The sequence below is a fragment of the Ailuropoda melanoleuca genome, chromosome 5 (assembly GCF_002007445.2).
Source record: "Ailuropoda melanoleuca isolate Jingjing chromosome 5, ASM200744v2, whole genome shotgun sequence".
Taxonomy (NCBI): Eukaryota; Metazoa; Chordata; class Mammalia; order Carnivora; family Ursidae; genus Ailuropoda; species Ailuropoda melanoleuca.
The window spans coordinates 37,872,225-37,889,883 of record NC_048222.1 but is presented as its reverse complement, the minus strand read 5'-3'; the positions used below and the strand labels follow the sequence as shown (position 1 = coordinate 37,889,883).

Genomic DNA, 17,659 nt, shown 5'->3' with positions numbered 1-17,659 from the left:
GCAGTGCTTAAGCCCCCCCTGGGCCACCAGGCGATCACCAGGCCTTTCTCTCTGAGCCACCTTTCCTGGGAGAGTTGTTTACTGTCACTGCCCTTACTTCCTCCCCTCCCGCCCCTTCACTCAGTGTGGTCTGGCTCCCTGCCCCCACCCCAGGGACTTCCCTGGTCAAGGTCATCGTGGCCTCTGTGACACCAACATGATTCACTCTCTCTCACCCGATTTCCCTGCAGCATTCGAGAAGGATGACCACTTCCTCCTTCTTGAGACATTCTGCAGAGGCTTTCAGAAGTGGTGCCCATGCAGGACTTTTCCCGGGGTCCTTGTGGGAGCCTCTTCTGAACACCTCAGAAGGTTCTGTACCCACTTCTAGGGAGAGGTATCTCCAAGGTTCATCCCTCAGCTCTCTGTCCTTCTCACTCAACATGATTGCGCCCCTTCCTGGTCCGTCCCTGAGCCCCATCTGTGCCTTCTGGTAGCTTCTTCAGTTGGGCGAGGGGTCTCAGTTCTCTATTCTCCCACCCTCAGGCCTCTCTCCTGAACTCCAGACCATGGGATACAACTGTTTATTGAATGTCTATTTACACCTTGAACTCAATGTGAGTAAAGTCCCCCCCAGCGCTCCCCAGACTACCTCCTCCTCCCCGGATTCCATTTTCCACAGAACAGCACTACCATCTTCCAACTATCAAGAACAGGATGAGAAAACACAGGAAAAGCAATGTTGGAGAGCTGAGTGGTAAGTTCAGCGTCCACTTATTCAGCAGGGGAAACTGAGGCAGAGATGCCTGGGAGCTGCTGTCAATGTGTGGCTGGAGGTGGGAAGAAGGATTAGGGAAGGAGACAGGATTTGATGATGTTCCCATTGAGCCAGGGGCAGAGCCACAGACCCAGCTGGAAACCCCAGACCCTTTCCCAGGAGTACCCCCCCAGCCCTCTGCCCCCCACCAGGGAGTGCTTGCGGGCTCAGGCCTTCTGCCTCTAGGCTTGACAGTCAAGAGCGAGAGCATAATAATCTGCAAGGGCAGAGAAGGAAGGAAGGAGGGGTTCTGCTTGGTTAAGCAAGGGGAAAGGAGAGAGCCAAAGGAGAGGGAACTGGGAGGTGGCAAGTAAAAGTAGCTACAGGGGAGGGGGTTGGGGAGGTACAGGAGGAAAGGCCAAAACAAGAAGTGAACTTGAAGCGTTTATGTGGTTTGGAAAGGAGAGACTGAATTACCCGCCGCCCCACTCCTCACTGTGACTCTGAGTTTGTACTTCCTGCCTTAATCTGAGAAGGTGGGGGCCAGGAGCAGCGGGACCACTAATGACAACACTGAGATAAACAACAACAACAAGTAAATAGATGAAAACAACCTCTGACAGCTGTAGAGTGGAGAAGGGACATTTGTCAGGCAAAGGAACAAAATACAGGCAAATGTCTGTCTAGGCTGACACTCAGCAAACATTTATTGAGAACACACTAGTGGTTAGCACTTTAGATACTTACCACATTTTATCTCCACTGCCATCATGTGCAGGGTGTTTTCATCCCCATTTTACAGATGAGGAAACAGACTCAGAAAGATTACTCAACTTGTCTGTGGTCACCCAGTTAAGAGTGTTGACAAAGTTTGATTCTGATGGCCATGCTTTTTCATTGTTTTATCAAGTATTTATGTTACTTTTTTTTTAAAGTTAAAGTTTACAATCATGCAGTTTAAAAAGTTAACTAGTTCTACAAAGTTTATTAAGGAAAAGAGCATTCACCAGCATCCCTCTTTCATGGACAAGCCTCTGCAACTTTTTAAATGATTTCACCGAATACTTACCTTCATAACTCTATATTACATGTTTGCATTACTATTTCTTGATATTTCTATTTTAGGCATTGTTGATTGACTGTCCATTATGAACAGTGGGTTTTAGCTCTTCCCCTCACATACATACACCTGATACACACATGCATATCTCCTAGTCTCCATCCTCCCAGTATAGTCGTATAGTTAATTTACTTAGATCGATAGTCAGTGCTATCATTATTATGATGAACTAACTACTACTACTGAGAGCTGATTCATGTAGTAAACTAAGATTCCTTTCTCTTTCTTGACACCTTTTGTGGTTTTTTGGAGTTGATAGTTGCTTTTGCTTTTCCTGCTGCTTGCACGGTTTCCTATTAATTTATTCATTCAACATTCAAAATGGCCATTAGTTTTCTGAAGAGAGTTAGACATATTAATGCACATCTATTTTTCTGTTTGTTCTATTTTCATGAACAGTGTTTCATGGGGCTTTCTTATTTTCTCCAGTTGAGACTGGCTGCCATCTCTGCCTGGGTCATGACTGTCATCCTGGGCTCTCCCATAATCATCATTTGGGGATTCCTTTTGCATCTATATCTCTTTCATGTTTTCCTCTTTCTTAGTTCACCCCCCTCCATTTTTGTTGATTTCTCCATTTTTCAGTCCTTTTCTGATCAAAGTGTGCAGGAGTAAAATTTTAAACTCTGTGGATCTTTCTTCTTGGGCTACTCTTTTCTCTCAAAGAAGAGACTTCCAGGGTCTTGCCTGGGTGGTATAAATCCAGATGCAGCTCACTGGGAACAACTGAGAGAAGTTGGCTAAGGTACCTCAACATTAAGCATACAAATGTTCTCCTATTCCCTGTTTTCAGCTCAGACCTCCATCCTCAGCTGTGTCTCATACATCTCGTCCTAGTGCAGAGATTCCCTCTTATCTCCAGGCTTTGGTCATGGGAAGAAATAGATAGTTGCCTAGCTGTAAGGAACAGAGGGAAGGATCTGGAGTTCTAACTGCCTCTGGGTAAATTGCCTTCACTCAGTAATCTTTATTTTTACCCCCTCTCTTCACTTGCTTCCAGAAGTACCTGATGCTGCCAGTTCCTGTGGTTTTTGAGGGTTGTACTGTGTAAATCAATTTGGTTCTTAGCATTTCCTAATACCAGCTTAGGAGTACTTGATATTTCTCCTGCTAAGTTGGTTACTACCTCTTCTCTACCTGCTTCCCAGCTTCCAAAATTTTGTGACTCTTGTCTCTTGTCTTGTTTTCCTCATTCTTATGGGTTTGTACCTTTTAAGATGATTGTGTTCAGTTTCTAGTTTTACCTGGGAATCCAAGGCCAAATATCTAGTGTTCAGAGTGGGCAGGTATTGTATACATGAGTCACTTCTCAGTCTCAAAAGTTTCTCGGAGAGAAAGGAAATGAGCTTCTCGGTGTGAAATCAACACATTTCCCACACCGGAGTCAAGACACCTGAAACCTAGACTGACTCGCTCATTATCTTCCTGGGCAACCTCAAGCAAGTCATCTCACCATTTTTGCTGAATCTGTGTTCCCATCAGTAAAACAATTCAAATGTCACCTGCAACCCTGCATGAAGATAATGAGAATCAAAGGAGATGATGGGACATACAGCTCTCTGCATAGTTTTGGGCACCACACAGAGAGCTGAGATTAATATTCCTGCTCTCTAATTCAGGAAGCACCTAGTATGTACGTTTGATAGGTCCTCAGGACTCAGAGATGAGAAAGCAGGTTCTTTTCCCTTGAGAAACTCAGGGCACAGCAGAGGAGGCAGATGAATGAAGAAAAGGGTTGCAGCATAGTGGGATAAGCAAGGCTCCAGGTAGTAGATGAATGCACAGCAGAGGGAGACCAACACTGCTCACTGAGTTGGAGGCCAGAGGAGAACTTCATTAGGAACTAGGAAGAATTGCACCAGTCAGAGGAAAAAAAGAAGGTGTCCAAGCAGCAGGACTAGTATGAGCAAAGAAAAGGAAGCAAGAGCAGAGAGCTGCAAGGTCATGGACTGGAGCTATGTGGCTGTGATCCAGAGATGGGATTGACCCCAGGCAGTGGCATGGTTGAATCTTCTTGAGGGAAGGTCACTTCTGGCAGTGAGATGAAGGGTGTCTTAGAGAAAGGCCAGTTGAGCTCAGAGGTCTATCAGGATACTGTTCCCATAGTCCAGCAGGACAGTAATGTGACCTCAAGGGGGGCAGGAGCTGGGGAGATGGACAGCAGACTGTGGGCTTCGAGAGATATTTAAGAGGCCAAATCATCAGGACTTGGTAATCAACTGAGAAATATAGGGCATGAAAAACATTAGGGAGTGTCAACTGACATGGGCATCCAACTCTGATGACCGGCTGGCCAGTGGGGCTGTTCTCCAAACTACAGGGGTAAAGGAGGAAGAACAAGTTTTAGTGTTGACACTTGGAGTGCCACAGGTCTTCATAACACAAGAAGGGATGACAATGAGGGAGCTGCAAGTGTGAGTCAGGAGAAAGGCTAGAGATAGCAGCCACCTGGGTATCAATCATTCAAACATAACCATCACCATCACCACCACCATCACCACCATCATCACGATCATATCATTATCACCACCACCCTTGTCATGACCATCAACTCCACCATCATCACCATCACCACGAACACCATCATTATCAACACCACCCCCTTCATGACCATCAACTCCACCATCATCATCACCACCGCCACCATCACCATCATTATCATGACCACCATCATGACCATCAACTCCACCACCATTGTCACCATCACCACTACATCATCACCACCATCACCATCACCCCCACCACGATTACTGTCACCCCCACCACCATCACCACTGCCCCTATCACCATCCTGATCTCTGAAGATTAGTTTCATTACCCCACCTTCCAAGAAATTATTATCTCTTCTAGGACAGGAATCACTGGGGCTCGTGCCTGCCCGTGGCAGTTGTTCAAAAACTATGGATATTATAGTCAACTAGTGACAAATGGATATTAGTGTCAGAAAAGCAGAGTCATTGGCTCCTTGCCCACCTCATCCAGCCTGCCCAGGGTGTCATTTGAGTGGTTTGAGCATCTACACTCAGCCAAGCTGTCTCTGCAGAGACTGAAATCTGCCATCAACTCAGTCACATAGACTGGGCCAGGGCCCACCTTCTCAGAGTGGTGAGACTATGGTGCTTCCCCTGCCTGTTTTAACCAGAACAGAAGTCTCCCACTCTGCTATCTGTCCTTTACCATACTTTTATCCCCTCAGGGCTCTGCACTTGCATCTCCCAAAGAAACCCTCCTTTCTCAACTTCCCACCAGCTCTGGCCTGGTCTTCCAGATATCCTGCTGCATAATCTGCAACTCCCCTCCAGCTTCATCTGGGACACAGCTGTCCACTGAGGCTACCTCCTCTCACATGGCCCTCCTGTGCAAGGCACTTCAGTGGCGGTGTGTTTGTATAGTGAGCTACTGGCTCCTCCTAAAGATTTTCTCAGATGCCCCTAGCCAGAACCAGACCTCATCTTCTCATAGAACCATGTTCTCACTTCCCTTTGGGAGTTAAGCATCAACATGCACTAGCTGTGTGACCATGGGCAAGCCACTGACTTCTCTGAGTCTCCGCTTCTTCATCTGTAAAATGGGAAAAATACCTTCTCCTTTTTAGGGCTGTCATTGGCCTCGATGACATAGCAAAGGGAAGTCAACTGGGACATTGCATGAATCCTAAGTGCTGGATACATTCTCATTGCCTGTTTATTTCCCTCACCCACAGCCCATCACCTCCAGGTTTCATTTTTATTATTGTTATTTATGGTCCTGTCCAATCTATCCTTATCAGGCACTACAGAAGAACAGAGTGTGCCTTCCATATGCTTTCAAATCTCCCGTAGCTCTGTGCCCATGATCGGTGCGCCAGAAACATTGGCTAAATGACGGGATTGATTCAGTGGCTCTGTAGCACGTGTAAATCCTTGATCATTTGTGAGTCAACCTTAAAGAAATGAGAAGACGCTTCTTAGATCCTTTTGTGCATTCTCCAACCAAATGACAACAGGGTGGGGGGTGGGATATCCACACCCTGCTCCCATGTAATTGTGCACATATAGCAGGGCTGGCCGGATTGTAAACTGTGTCGATTACTCAGAGGACGAGCTGTTTCCATTGGGCCCATAAATGGGTCTGCACTCATCAGGGGAGGCTTCCCAGAGAAGCTGAGAGGAGACCAACACTCCTTCTGCAGGCTGCACTTGAGAATCACTTGGGGGCTTTAAAGACCCAGTGTCTACAGGCCACACCCAGGCCAATTAAATAAAGATCTCTGGGGGTGGGAGCCAGACGTGAACAATTTTTATAGCTCCCGGGTGACTTGTGCAGCTGAGTTTGAAAACCTCTGGATTAGAGGCTGGTTTTGGAAGACTGGAGGAACGGGAGGGGCCTGCCGCTGCCAGCCCTGGAGGGGGATACAGATGTCCAGGAGCGTCACTCCCTTTCCCACCCCTGAGGCCTGTTTCTCTTTTACTGTTTTTTTTTTTTTTTTTTCTNTCCAGTTCACTTTCCCTGCTGACGAGACAGAACATTTCCTTCCAGCACCTGCATTAATAACACCGTGTATCCCCTGGGAGATTAGGAGCCTCTCTGTGTTTAGAGCCCCCTTGCTCATCAAAGGCCAAGGGCGCGGGGAGGGGACGGGCGGGATTTACACGGGTAACTCCAATTAAGACAAATGTCAGCTCCCTCTCCGCAGGCTGCCGGTGCTCGAGCCCAGCCGTGTAGCGCGGGCTCGGTGCGGGAAAGCAAGACTGTTTTGCTGTAACTGTCAGGCTCTGACAGAAGCAGCCAGAAGGAAGCAAAAGGAGAGCGTAAGCAGGAGGGCAGTCCTGGCGCAGAGACCCTGCCTGGAGGCGGCTCACACATCCCACCTCCCCAGCATCATCCACCCATCAGGGCTCTGCTTTGGAGACAGTGAGGCTGCAGGCCCTTCCTGGGGGGGTGACACTAGAAGCCTGCTTCAAGGCCCCCCGGGACTGGCTGTTTGTTTCTCTGAGGCTGCTCCAGGGCCCCCATCTGCTGGAGCGAAGAGCCCCTCCTACGCAAAGTGCAGCCACCTGGTGGATTGCTAGAAATGCAGAGTCTCAGGCCCGGCCAGTCCTCCCGGCTCAGAACCTGCAGGCGAACAAGACCCCCAGCAATTGGGACACAGTAAAGTTGAGAAGCCCTGCAGTTGTGAATCTGGACTCCAAGGTAAGACAAAGCTGAGCCAGATGAGGACAGGGAGATGCTGCGCAGTCGGGGCTCCAGGCCTGGCTCTGCCCAGGACCTTCTGGATCACCTTGGCTGGGTCATTTTGGCACCCAGTTTCCCAGTCTGTACAATGGGGACAAGGATGCCTCCATGGGGGACGAGCAACTGATGGAAATGTAGGTCATTATAGTGATGGAGGTCCCAAAAATGGTAAGTGTGTATTAGGCACTTAAGACGTTCCTGGACTGTGCTAATGGATTATAGAAACTACTCATCTCTCCAATTTCACCCAAGCACTATTATTACCCCCATGTACAAATGGGAACATGGTGGCCTAGGAAGGTAAAATAAATAGTGGACCAAGTTTATACAGGCAGTAAAGCCTGGAACACACTGGAACCCATATGTGCTTAAGCATTATGCATTCACTGAAGCTTTCCTCCGATCTAGGACCACCCCCTACCCCTGCTTTCCCAAAGGCAAAGAAGCCTTTCCTCTCCTGGGCATCACTGGGCTGCCTCCAAGGGGTAGGGATCCCACTGAGTTCACTCTATGACAAGCCAGAGAACTGGGTCCCACGCTCTGCGAGATCCCCCATGGCCTTGATCCTGGTCATAGCACTCAGGTGAGTGATGGGCGGGATGCTGTCTTGTCTTGGCTTCCTCTCTTTTTCACAGAACTTCTTGGGTCAAAAGAGAATAACAGTGTGAGTTCTCTAAAAGCTACAGAAATGAAGCCATGGTTACAGTGGACCTTAGAATCGAGGGACCAGGGTTCAAATTCTAATTCCGCTATTTCTTGTGGCCCCAGGCAATTTATTTGATCTCTGTGGGCCTCAGTTTACTCTTCCGTAAGATGGGACTAATAAAACCCGGCTTCCTAACTTTGTTGAAAAGATAACCTACGGTTTGTTCAGAGGCTCGGGCACAAAGTCTGGCACCTCGTAGGCACCCAATAAGGGGAAATTTCTCTTTATCATCATCAGGGACAGCAACAAACTCTTCCCTATAAGGGAACCCTGTGGGTAAAAATAAAACGGTTCTGGTACCAAGGATATCAAAGCTTGATCTCATTGAGCCAGCAAGCTGTCCCAGGCCTGGGACGCTCAGCCAGGTGCCCACGGCCAGGTCTGGGTGTGGAGTGGGCATGGGGTTTCAGACAGCCCTACAACCAGTGGCCACCCAGTTAGCACAATACCAGAAAGCTGCCAAATTATCTGGAGAAACAGAAATTGTTGGGGTTTTCTTTAAACCACTCACGATAGGGTGTACGTCTAGAATTTTGCTTTCACTTTTCTCTGCTACCTTGAGCAGAGTGCCCTGAGCCTTTCCATGGCGACTTGCAGTCACACCTGTGAGCCATGCTGTGTGCCCTGTGTCGTGATCCAGGATGCCCTGGGGGGCCCTGGACTGAGCGCAGAGCCCGGCACAACCGCAGGGGGCCAATAACAGATCGACCCCCGCTCTGCCTTTGTTGTGCCAACAGTGAGGGCTCCTGTTAAAATGGAAACATCTGAGCAGGAAACACAGTAAGACACTGTGGTCCATGATCTTGGAGTGAGAATAGATTTCTTGGATTAACAGCAGGTATTTGGCAAGGTTCCAACGTGGGCGTGGCCTCAGTTTGAGAAGCAATGAGGGGCAGGGGGAAGGGGGAAGGACAGGGCTTGGCTTTGGGGCTGCGTCAGGTGCAGACAGACAAGGACTCAGACCATCCTTGTGGATTTGGTAGTTTAGGAGGGGCCACAGTTAGGGTGGCTGAAGGATGACCTCCCCTTGTCATCACTGAGAGCACTCCGGGATCCAGGGGCAAGAAAGGAGTGCGTGCAAGTGGGTACACAAAGCAAAGGCTTCCATGCTGCTGGAGGGCCATGAGCCCCTGCTTCCCACAAGAGAACATCCCTGCTGCTCGGCCTTGTACCCCAGGCCCCCTCTTGCTCTGTATGGCAGCCTGTATCTCTGTCTCTATTTTTATCTATACAAATAGCCTTTTTAAGCCAACAGTTCATATGAAGACATGGGAAGCATGTGCATCAAATCTGCCGATGACTCAACGCTGGAGGGGATGGGAGAATTAAGGTTCAAAATGAGCTCGACAGTCGAGAATGCTGGGTCAAAAGCAACCAGATGAAATTTAACATCAATAAATCTAACGTCTTGAATGCCGTTTCCAAAAATCAATTGCACAAGAACAGGATGAGGGAGACCTGGCCTGACTGCAACTCACATAAAAAAGGTCAGGAGGTTTCAGTCTGCCTCAAGTTCAACAAGAGCCAGCCGAGTGGGGAGGGAAAGGAACGTGCAGCGACGTCCTAATGCTTCTGCTGCGTTAACCTTTGGTGATGGGGGCGCAGGGGTGCAGGGGGTGGGGGTGCTGAATGGCTGTGTCAGAGAGCGGGCAGTGGCAAGAGCGAATACGATACTGAGGACTCGGGGCGCAGAGGGGCGGACCAGCCTGCCCGAGTTCACTCATCCAGTGGGTGGTGGGTTCATGCCCTTGACCGCTGCACTCCGCCGCGTCTCTGGTAGACAACACCTTGTCTACTTTCTCTTCCCCATTTTACAGATGAGGAGACAGGACCGGAAGTGTGAGCGCGATTTGTCCACAGTCACCCGGTGCGTGAACTGCAGACTCACCCCTCCTGGGAGCCTCTCTTCAGGACTCTCTTCCTCCACCCCTCCATTGAGCTGGGCGGCTGCCAACCCGGCCGGGCGGCTGAAGGCTAACCCTTAAGGAACCAGAGCCCGTGTCAAAGTTTGTGCGGACTTACCCCATGAGGCGCTCCACCCTGCTCTGCCTATCCGACGGTCCAATGCGCAAGATTTAGTTTCTCTTTATCCCCGGCATCCCACTCGAGGTTAGCAATGACCATGTCTAATTGAACCATGGCGGAATATTTACACTGTGGAGAACAGGAGACCCTATACCAAGTGGCCATGTCCACGCTTTTTAAAAACTTGTTTTCCAGTGCCACGGCTCATGGCCACACCTCAGGCCTCTACTTGTTTCCCACCCGCCACAATTCACCAGGCTTTCCCATTAAACGAGACATAAGCTGAGGGTCTGGCACGTGCCAGGCACACAACTGGGTTTTCGCGCAGACCATCCCAGCTCAACTCCGCGACGGTACAAGGGATATTCTGCTTCTCCTCATCTTACAATGAGGAAGCTGGCTTCATAAGGTGACCAGCCATATCATTTTGCCTGGAACTAAAGGGTCTCCCGGGACATGGAAACTGGCATGGAAAACCAGTCTCGGACAAATAGGGACAGGTTGGTCACCGGCGGCTTAAAGAAGTTAACTACCTTGCCCCAGATCCCACAGCTAGAGGGGGGCTGTGCAAAGATTCTTTTTTTTTCTACAAAGATTTTAATTCAAGTTTCGCTGATACTAAATACATCCTGGTGGAAATGAATGCAAAGGAAGAGTTCATAGGCCCTGGCCAGTTCTCTCCCATCTGCTTCAGACTCTTGGAAGACTTGCTTTGCTTATTTCCTTATTTTCAGTTCTGTGTCAGAAAACCGAGTTCCTGCATACACGAAACAAGGAGAGGAGTACCTACTTCCTAGGGTTGTTCTGGGCATCGAGTGTTTACAAAGAACAAGAACACTGCCCGGCGTGGCAGGAGTTCAAGAAAACTGCATTCCTTCCCTTTTACCTTGATTCCACTGCCTGGTGAGCTATGCTGAGTTTTAGGGATAAGAAATGAGTGGTGTGGGGCTCCGATCATAGTAAGAAACTCAGCTGTCCCGCTGTGATAGATTTGGGGGGGGTCACATTTGAAGATGGGCACCCATCAATGAGCATGTGTGGTTGTGATGAAGGGAGGTGACCTGAGCGGTGAGGGGCCCGCAAGGGAAGTCCCCCAAGCAATGAATGAAGGAATCAAGGAAGAAGAGACAGTGGAAGGCAGAGAGGGAGGCTGACTCCCAGCCTTCAAAAGGCTGTCATGGGGAGTAAGATACTCAAGCCTCGAGGGCCATCCAGAACGGGCGGGCAAAGTTACTGGGAGGCAATGCTGGCTGGCTGTCAGAACTTCGCCACGAGCGGATCAATGGAAGGCGCTTTCTCAGAGGGTGATGGCCTTCCTTCCCATCGCCCGAGGCCTGCAAGGAGAGCCGGGTGACCATCTGCCAGGGGATTCTGCAAAAAGCATCCCCACAGCGCATGGGATGCTGGGTTAGATGAGCGCTCAGCTGTCTCCCAGCCCTGGGACCCTCCAGCAGACGTTGGCTCTCTTCCCTACAACTGTAAATATTTGTGCATTCCCAAGTTATAAAGTGGAGCTCTTGGCTTACAAAGGTCAGTACGAAAGGTTTGTTTGGGGAACAGTTTGCTTAGTGTTTCTTTAGCCTGTGTTTCCAAGACTTCTTGTCATCTGTGTTTGGAGTGGACACAAGCTGCAGGATTTTTTTTTTCCCTCCCGCCAAGGGGAGAATTGTTCAATAGGAAGGGATGCAAATGGAGATCATTCAAGAATGCGGAAGCAAACCTGAAAGGCAAGAACACGTCTCGTCTCTGTGGCTGCGGTGGTATGTCGGGTCAGCAGACAGGCTCCCACCCTGTCCCTCCTGGTGTGGGTTCAGCCTTGGGGTCTTTCGTCCCAGTGCGGAGGGCTTCCTGGTGGGAGCTGGAGGGGTTACCCTACTCAGTGCAGTGAGACAACACTCCTGGGGTTTGGTCCATCACCTGTTTGATGGAGATGGGGAGATGGAGGAGGGCGGGGAGGGTTATGGTGTGAGTCCGGCTTTGATGTTTCTAGCTTGATGCCACCGAGTTTCAGCTGCTTCCCTAGGAGCTGGGACAGGGTGGGGGTGGGGCGATGATAAGATCATGCGGTGGTTGAACGTTGGGAGGGAGTCTTAGTTCCGGTGAGGATCCCAGCATCCTTTTCATCATTGTCTCTTTTCCTCACACTCTGGCTCTCCGGCCGTGTTGTCATCCTTCTAAAAACACAGATCCGAGCTGGTCACTTTTCCGTAGTTCTCAACGGAGCCCCACCCTGCTGTCTATAAACATGCCCTACTTTCTTACAAGTATGCCCTTTCCCTTGGCCTGGAATGTTCTACACTTCTCTGTGCTTTAACTTCCATCTGCAAATAGGGGGGAAAATATCTGTGTCACAAGGTTGTGCGGATTCAATGAGTGAATAAGGTAGAGCCCTTAGAATAGCACCTGGTGTTTCGGGAGCCATGTCTCTGTTCTTATTTTATTCTGGTGGCCAACTCCTACTCTTCCTGCAAGACCCTGGGTCACCTGCTCTGTGAAGCCTTCCTTGTCCTACACAGACCAAGTTTTGATTTTCGTTGGTTTTCGGTTTTTGTTTTTTGCTGTTTACTTTGGGGTTCTGTGACATTTACATATTTACTTCTCAGGATATTTTTGTTGTAATTATCGGCCCACGTACTGGTCTCTTCCATGAGACGGGGGGCTCTTCGGAATAGACAGGGGCAGACTGGATCCAACTCTATACTTACTGACTAGTACAGTCTCAGGCACCTGGCAAGGACCTCAAAAAATTGTTGTTGCCCAAATGAATGGAAGAGTGAAGAAATTAGAAAAACTGTCCGGTGGTCCTGAGACCTGTCGCCGCGGCTGCTTATTAAGAAATATCGTTTCAACCTCGAGAGACCCTCCTCGTCTCTGGACCCCCACGCCATCTCCCCACACCCATCTCGTCTCCCTCCGCCCCACACTGTTGGACAGATATCTCTTTTTCCCACTTCCCTCAAATGTTCTGGATTTGGAAAATAGCAATCATTTAGGAAAATGGGTAATTACCAAGGGCTCAATAACGGAAAACATGGAATTCCTGGAGTCCTAGTGAAATGTCAAGGATGTGATTAGAGCAAGCCCAGTCCCTGGTGACCTGAAGAAAATATGATCTGTTTGTCTTAGAGGGGGAAGAAGGATCGCTATTTACAAACCAGCCCGCCTAATCCCTTCTGACAATATGGGAAGTCATTCTACTCGGCCGAAGCATTATTTCAGGGCTCCCTTAAGGAAGAACTATCTTCTACTCAATTAAAGCAAAGCCTGAACTTGCTCTGACCCCGTCATTGCTCGGCCAGGAAAGCAGGCTCGGCTCCTTCCAGCGGGGTGGTTGCCCGGGCTTCAGGCCGGCCTCTTTTTCATCAGGACGTCTCGAGCATTTACTGGGGTGAGAAACAAGGGAGTGGAAACCATCCCTCTCCAGTTGCCTTCAGCCTGGCCCGGGCTTGGGTGCGAGGAGAGGAAGAGGGCACTGCAAAATGAAATGGACGGTGCATCCCAGCACAGCGGCCCCTTGGGGCAACCTCTGCCCGCCCAGTTGCAGCTGGGACCCCCCCCTTCTCCCGCAGTCAGGATCAATGAACAGCCCCCCAGGGGCCCCGCGAGGCACGAGGCGGCCCCTGAAAGCCTTTTAAGCCCCCACCTGTCTCACAGGAGAACTCAGCTTCCCCTGTCCTGTTCTATGTAGGTCAGCCCCTCTGGCTCAGAACCTGCCTGCCGAGTCCTGCCTCTGTCTGCAGGAATGAGCCCTATCGTTATTTAGTGGAGACCAAAGCAAGATGCATGATCTCACTGGAAAAGCACACACTCGGAGAATCGCACCTCCCCCTCTCCCAAGCTCCACCAACTCCTAGGGAATCCGGAGGGAGAGGGCTTGGCCAGGCTGTCTACTATAGAAAGCGGTACATTAGCTGAAATCTTCTGCAGAGAGAAGTGTAATTTTCTTTCTGCTCTTCTCAATTACAAAATAATAAGATTGCTAAAACTCCAATAGTATGAATGTCAATATTGGCAGGGACAGCCACAGGAAATTTAATTGCACAATGGGTGCCAGTTAAAGATGGTATGAGCTCTTCTCGGCTTTTCTTAATTCTAATTAGGATAAAATTTACTGATCTTACAGACTCACAAACAGAGGCTTGTCACCAGGCCAGCAATGGGTCCGAACAATGCTGGCTTCCTTTGCTGAGTCCCTGGCCTCTCCTTTCCCCTAAACATCATCTCTGACTGGGGCTTTTAGCTGGTGGTGAACATCAGCTCTTCAGTTTCTTTGCCATGTCAGAGGACCAGATGTTTTTTATTTGAGAGCAAATTGACACATTAAATTACACTGTGCAAACATTAAAGCCAGCCGCGGGTAAACAGGCCGAGATTCATTGAATTTTATGGGTCACAATAATGTTTATGTAATTTAACAAATTCCTGCCCCGCTGCGGAGTCTATCCAAGGAGTATTAATTTAAGAAAGATGGGACCTGTCCAGAAGCTCGCCATCACCATCCACCCCACCTCTGCCTCTCAGAACTCTCCAGGTTCACATCTGAGCACAAGAACTCCCCACGCAGAGCGGGGAACCACTGCTAGGTCTCTCTTTGTCTTCAAGACGTCCCCTATCTGTCCACAAATATGTAGGAAATACTCTCGGTACTGGACGTCTGTTGGGTTTGCCTGTCCAGGATCCATGCATCCCTTCTGTTGATACCAGCACTGAGATTTTCTGTCTCATTCCCGGCTTCCAAGGCCTAACCCGCTCCAGCGCCCTAGAGATGGGCACTTGACCCAGGCCTGGCCAATCAGAGCATTTCATCCAGCCCCTGGCTGGTGATTGGCTCAGCCATGGGAAACGTCATCAAATCCAGGCCAATGAGCACCAGGCCCGGTACTGGAGCGGAAACAGGAACTCTCTTTTTCCACTGGTCTTGGTAAGTGGCAACGTGGAAATCGGGAGCTGCTGGGCACCATTTGCCCCCAGTTGGGAAAAGGCTGCCTGGGAATTAGGCCCACACAGAAGGAAGTAAAAATGCAGAAAAGCAAATTCCCCATGAGATTTTCTGAGCCCCTGGATCCAGTTACGGTTGAAGTCTACACCTGGGCTTTTTCGGTTGTGTGAGTTGATACATGCGCTGTCTCGGTTAAGTCAGGTTGAGTTGAATTTCTTTTTTTTTTTTTTTTTTTTTTAAAATTTTTTTTNTTTATTTATTTATTTGACAGAGATAGAGACAGCCAGCGAGAGAGGGAACACAAGCAGGGGGAGTGGGAGAGGAAGAAGCAGGCTCACAGCAGAGGAGCCTGATGCGGGGGCTCGATCCCACAACGCCGGGATCACGCCCCGAGCTGAAGGCAGACGCTTAACCGCTGTGCCACCCAGGCGCCCCTGAGTTGAATTTCTGACACTTGCACGAAAGGGTCTTACTCAGTGGGGCAAGAGATGACCCCATGCCACTCTGTGGGACCAGGACCCCACCCCAACGTTTTCTGCAACACTGGCCTTGGGTTCTCCTCTCTTCTCTGATTCGCTAGTGCTTTCCTTGGACTTCCCTCCATCTTCCACTCCAGCCAGGCTGGTTTCTTCCTCAACATGCCCTGCTTTTCTCTCCTCCTTGCTTTCTTTTATTTTCCTCTTATTTCCTGCAGTGCCGTTTCCCCCATCTATCTGTCCATCCTTCCAGAGCAGTTTGAATTCTCCCCTTGAGGGGGACGCCCCCTTCTCTGATCCCTCCGAGGGCCGCAGGAGGTCCCACGCCTCTTGGCCCTTAATGACACGAATCAAAAACTTTGCACGATGTTGTACTGCTTCTTGTATTGTGTAGTTGTTTCTTCTGTTTCTCCATAACCTAAAAACTTCCTGGTACAGTGCTGGGCCCATGAATTAAAGGATTATTAGTACTTGAAAGTATATTAGGGGGTTTAAAGATCACCCTGTGCCCACAATTTACAATTGAGGAAACTGAGGCCCAGAGAGTTGAATTGACTTGCCCAAGGTCACACAGCTAGTTTATGGCCAGACCAGAAATAAAATTCCTGCTGAATGTTCTTTCCACAACACCAAGCCCCATCAATTGGTTGATTTATTTTCCAGTTAAGTATATGTGTAGTTTGAATTGGCTTGGCCTCTTACCATCTATTAATGGTACTGAGTCAGCGGTGAGAACAAAGAATGATGGGTTTTACCCAATCAAAAGATTTGGTTTCAACTTCCAGCTGGGCTTTGTGACCTTGGACAAGTCCTTTCATGTCACAACTTCATTTCACCACGGCAAAAATGAAGGTCTTGATCTCGGTCTGAGGGCAAGTAACTTTTATTTGTGAGACGTCTTCCATTGATTGGTGGGGTTGCCTGCGATGCTGTGTGGGAAGGATCCGAAGGGATATCTGGGCTTGGTAGGAGAGAAGGCTATGACCTATTAGCCCTGGCTCTCTCAAGGTCAGAACAAGGGTTAGGACATGTCAGCAGGCAAAACAGATACTTGCCCTTCCTGAACTAGATGATTTTTGAGGTCCCTTCCTATTCTGTCACTCTAGGTCATTTCTGTCCTGGTGAAAATGCAAATACAGAGCCCATGTCCATGTTCAAGATCTCCACTGTCATGTTCTGTCACCTTTCTGTGTAGCCTTCATGGTACCACAAAACCTCCCGACTCAGGAATCCATGCCTCCACCCCCACCCAAATTCACTTGGACCCTACCCTAGATCCACTGAGCAATTGAAATTTGGGGTTAACTTGGTGACTGTAGTGTGGGTTGGGTCAAGTGCAGAGAGAGGCATGAGGTCATGAGAGAGGCTGTCAGGGAAATCTGGGGGTCTGAGAAGTCTACTTCCATTTTTGCAGTGTTGGGCATCTGGCAATACATACCCTCCCAACACCCAAGGGCCTGGAGCAAACGAACCCCACAGCTCTGACGTGGGCTCCCCGAGAGGACCAGGGGCCTGGAAACAGGGGTCGCCTGCGGGAACTTACTTGTCCATTCTCTCCCTCCAGAGGAGGCAAGGAGATGGTCCCACTTCTGATGTCTCAGAGAAGCGCCCGGCTAGAAGGTTCACACTCTGTCCTGTTTCCAAAGCTCTGGCTTTTCACCGAGGCCCTTTCTTCCTCACTTTACCCATCATCCAAGTGGAGATAGCAGCCCTAGTACATCAAGGTTGTGAGGAAACAGTCTGCTGAAATAATCTCTGTACAGTGCCTGGGACATGAGGCTTGGTAGGGGCTTGGCAACTTACTTCCCTCCCTTACCCCGAACTCCATCCCCCTCTGCTCTAAGGAGGTTCCGACATTCATTTACCAAGCCTGCCCCTGCTAGGGATTGCAAAGACAAGAAAGACACATAGTACTTGGTTCTCTTTCAGTTGCAGGTGACAGGAATAAAATCCAAAGTAGTTCTAGTGAAAAAAAAGGTGGGGAGAGTCTTTTGGCTCCTAGAAGTAATTTCCCTTCAGGCACGGCTGCATCCAGAAATTCCAGTGATGGTATTGGGGCTTAACCCTCACGCACACTCTCTCTCTTCATCTCTCAGACCTGCTTTCTCCACCTCACAGGAAAAGATAGGATACTGGAAGCCCCTGGCAGCTTCGCAAGAGCCGATGGAAGGAAGGCTTCTGATTGGCCTGACTTGGGCCCTATGCCTGTGATGGAGCCATGATCACGATTAGGTAAGAAGGGGTGTTCTGATGGGTCACGCCGGGGTCCTGAGGTCAGGGGAAAAAGCAGGGTCAGCCCCTGCCAAGCCTCATGGAAAGAGCTCCCTCTAGGAAGGAAGGAAGGCTTCTACGATCGGGAGAGGCCAGCGAGGGCAGCTGGGTGGACTAAAACCCCGGGGTGTCTTGACAGCGTGGCTTCGGAAGGGGCGGCAGCTCCTCTTTA

General features: G+C 49.6%; 1 long non-coding RNA gene across 12 annotated transcripts in view; it reads left to right on the top strand.

Moving 5' to 3' along the window:
* Positions 1-252: 252 nt before the first annotated feature.
* Positions 253-17,659, top strand: part of LOC117802336 — a 31,854-nt gene continuing 14,447 nt past the window's right edge. For 3 of the 12 annotated variants that reach the window (XR_004625521.1, XR_004625524.1, XR_004625527.1), the window contains exons 1-7: positions 253-376; positions 526-736; positions 6,518-7,028; positions 7,479-7,653; positions 9,015-9,263; positions 9,594-11,561; positions 17,313-17,448. This is a non-coding gene — a long non-coding RNA (uncharacterized LOC117802336). Of the gene's footprint in view, positions 377-525; positions 737-6,517; positions 7,029-7,478; positions 7,654-9,014; positions 9,264-9,593; positions 13,190-17,312; positions 17,449-17,659 lie in introns of all 12 variants that reach the window. The other 9 variants (XR_004625523.1, XR_004625525.1, XR_004625526.1 and 6 more) reach the window with 7 other exon arrangements.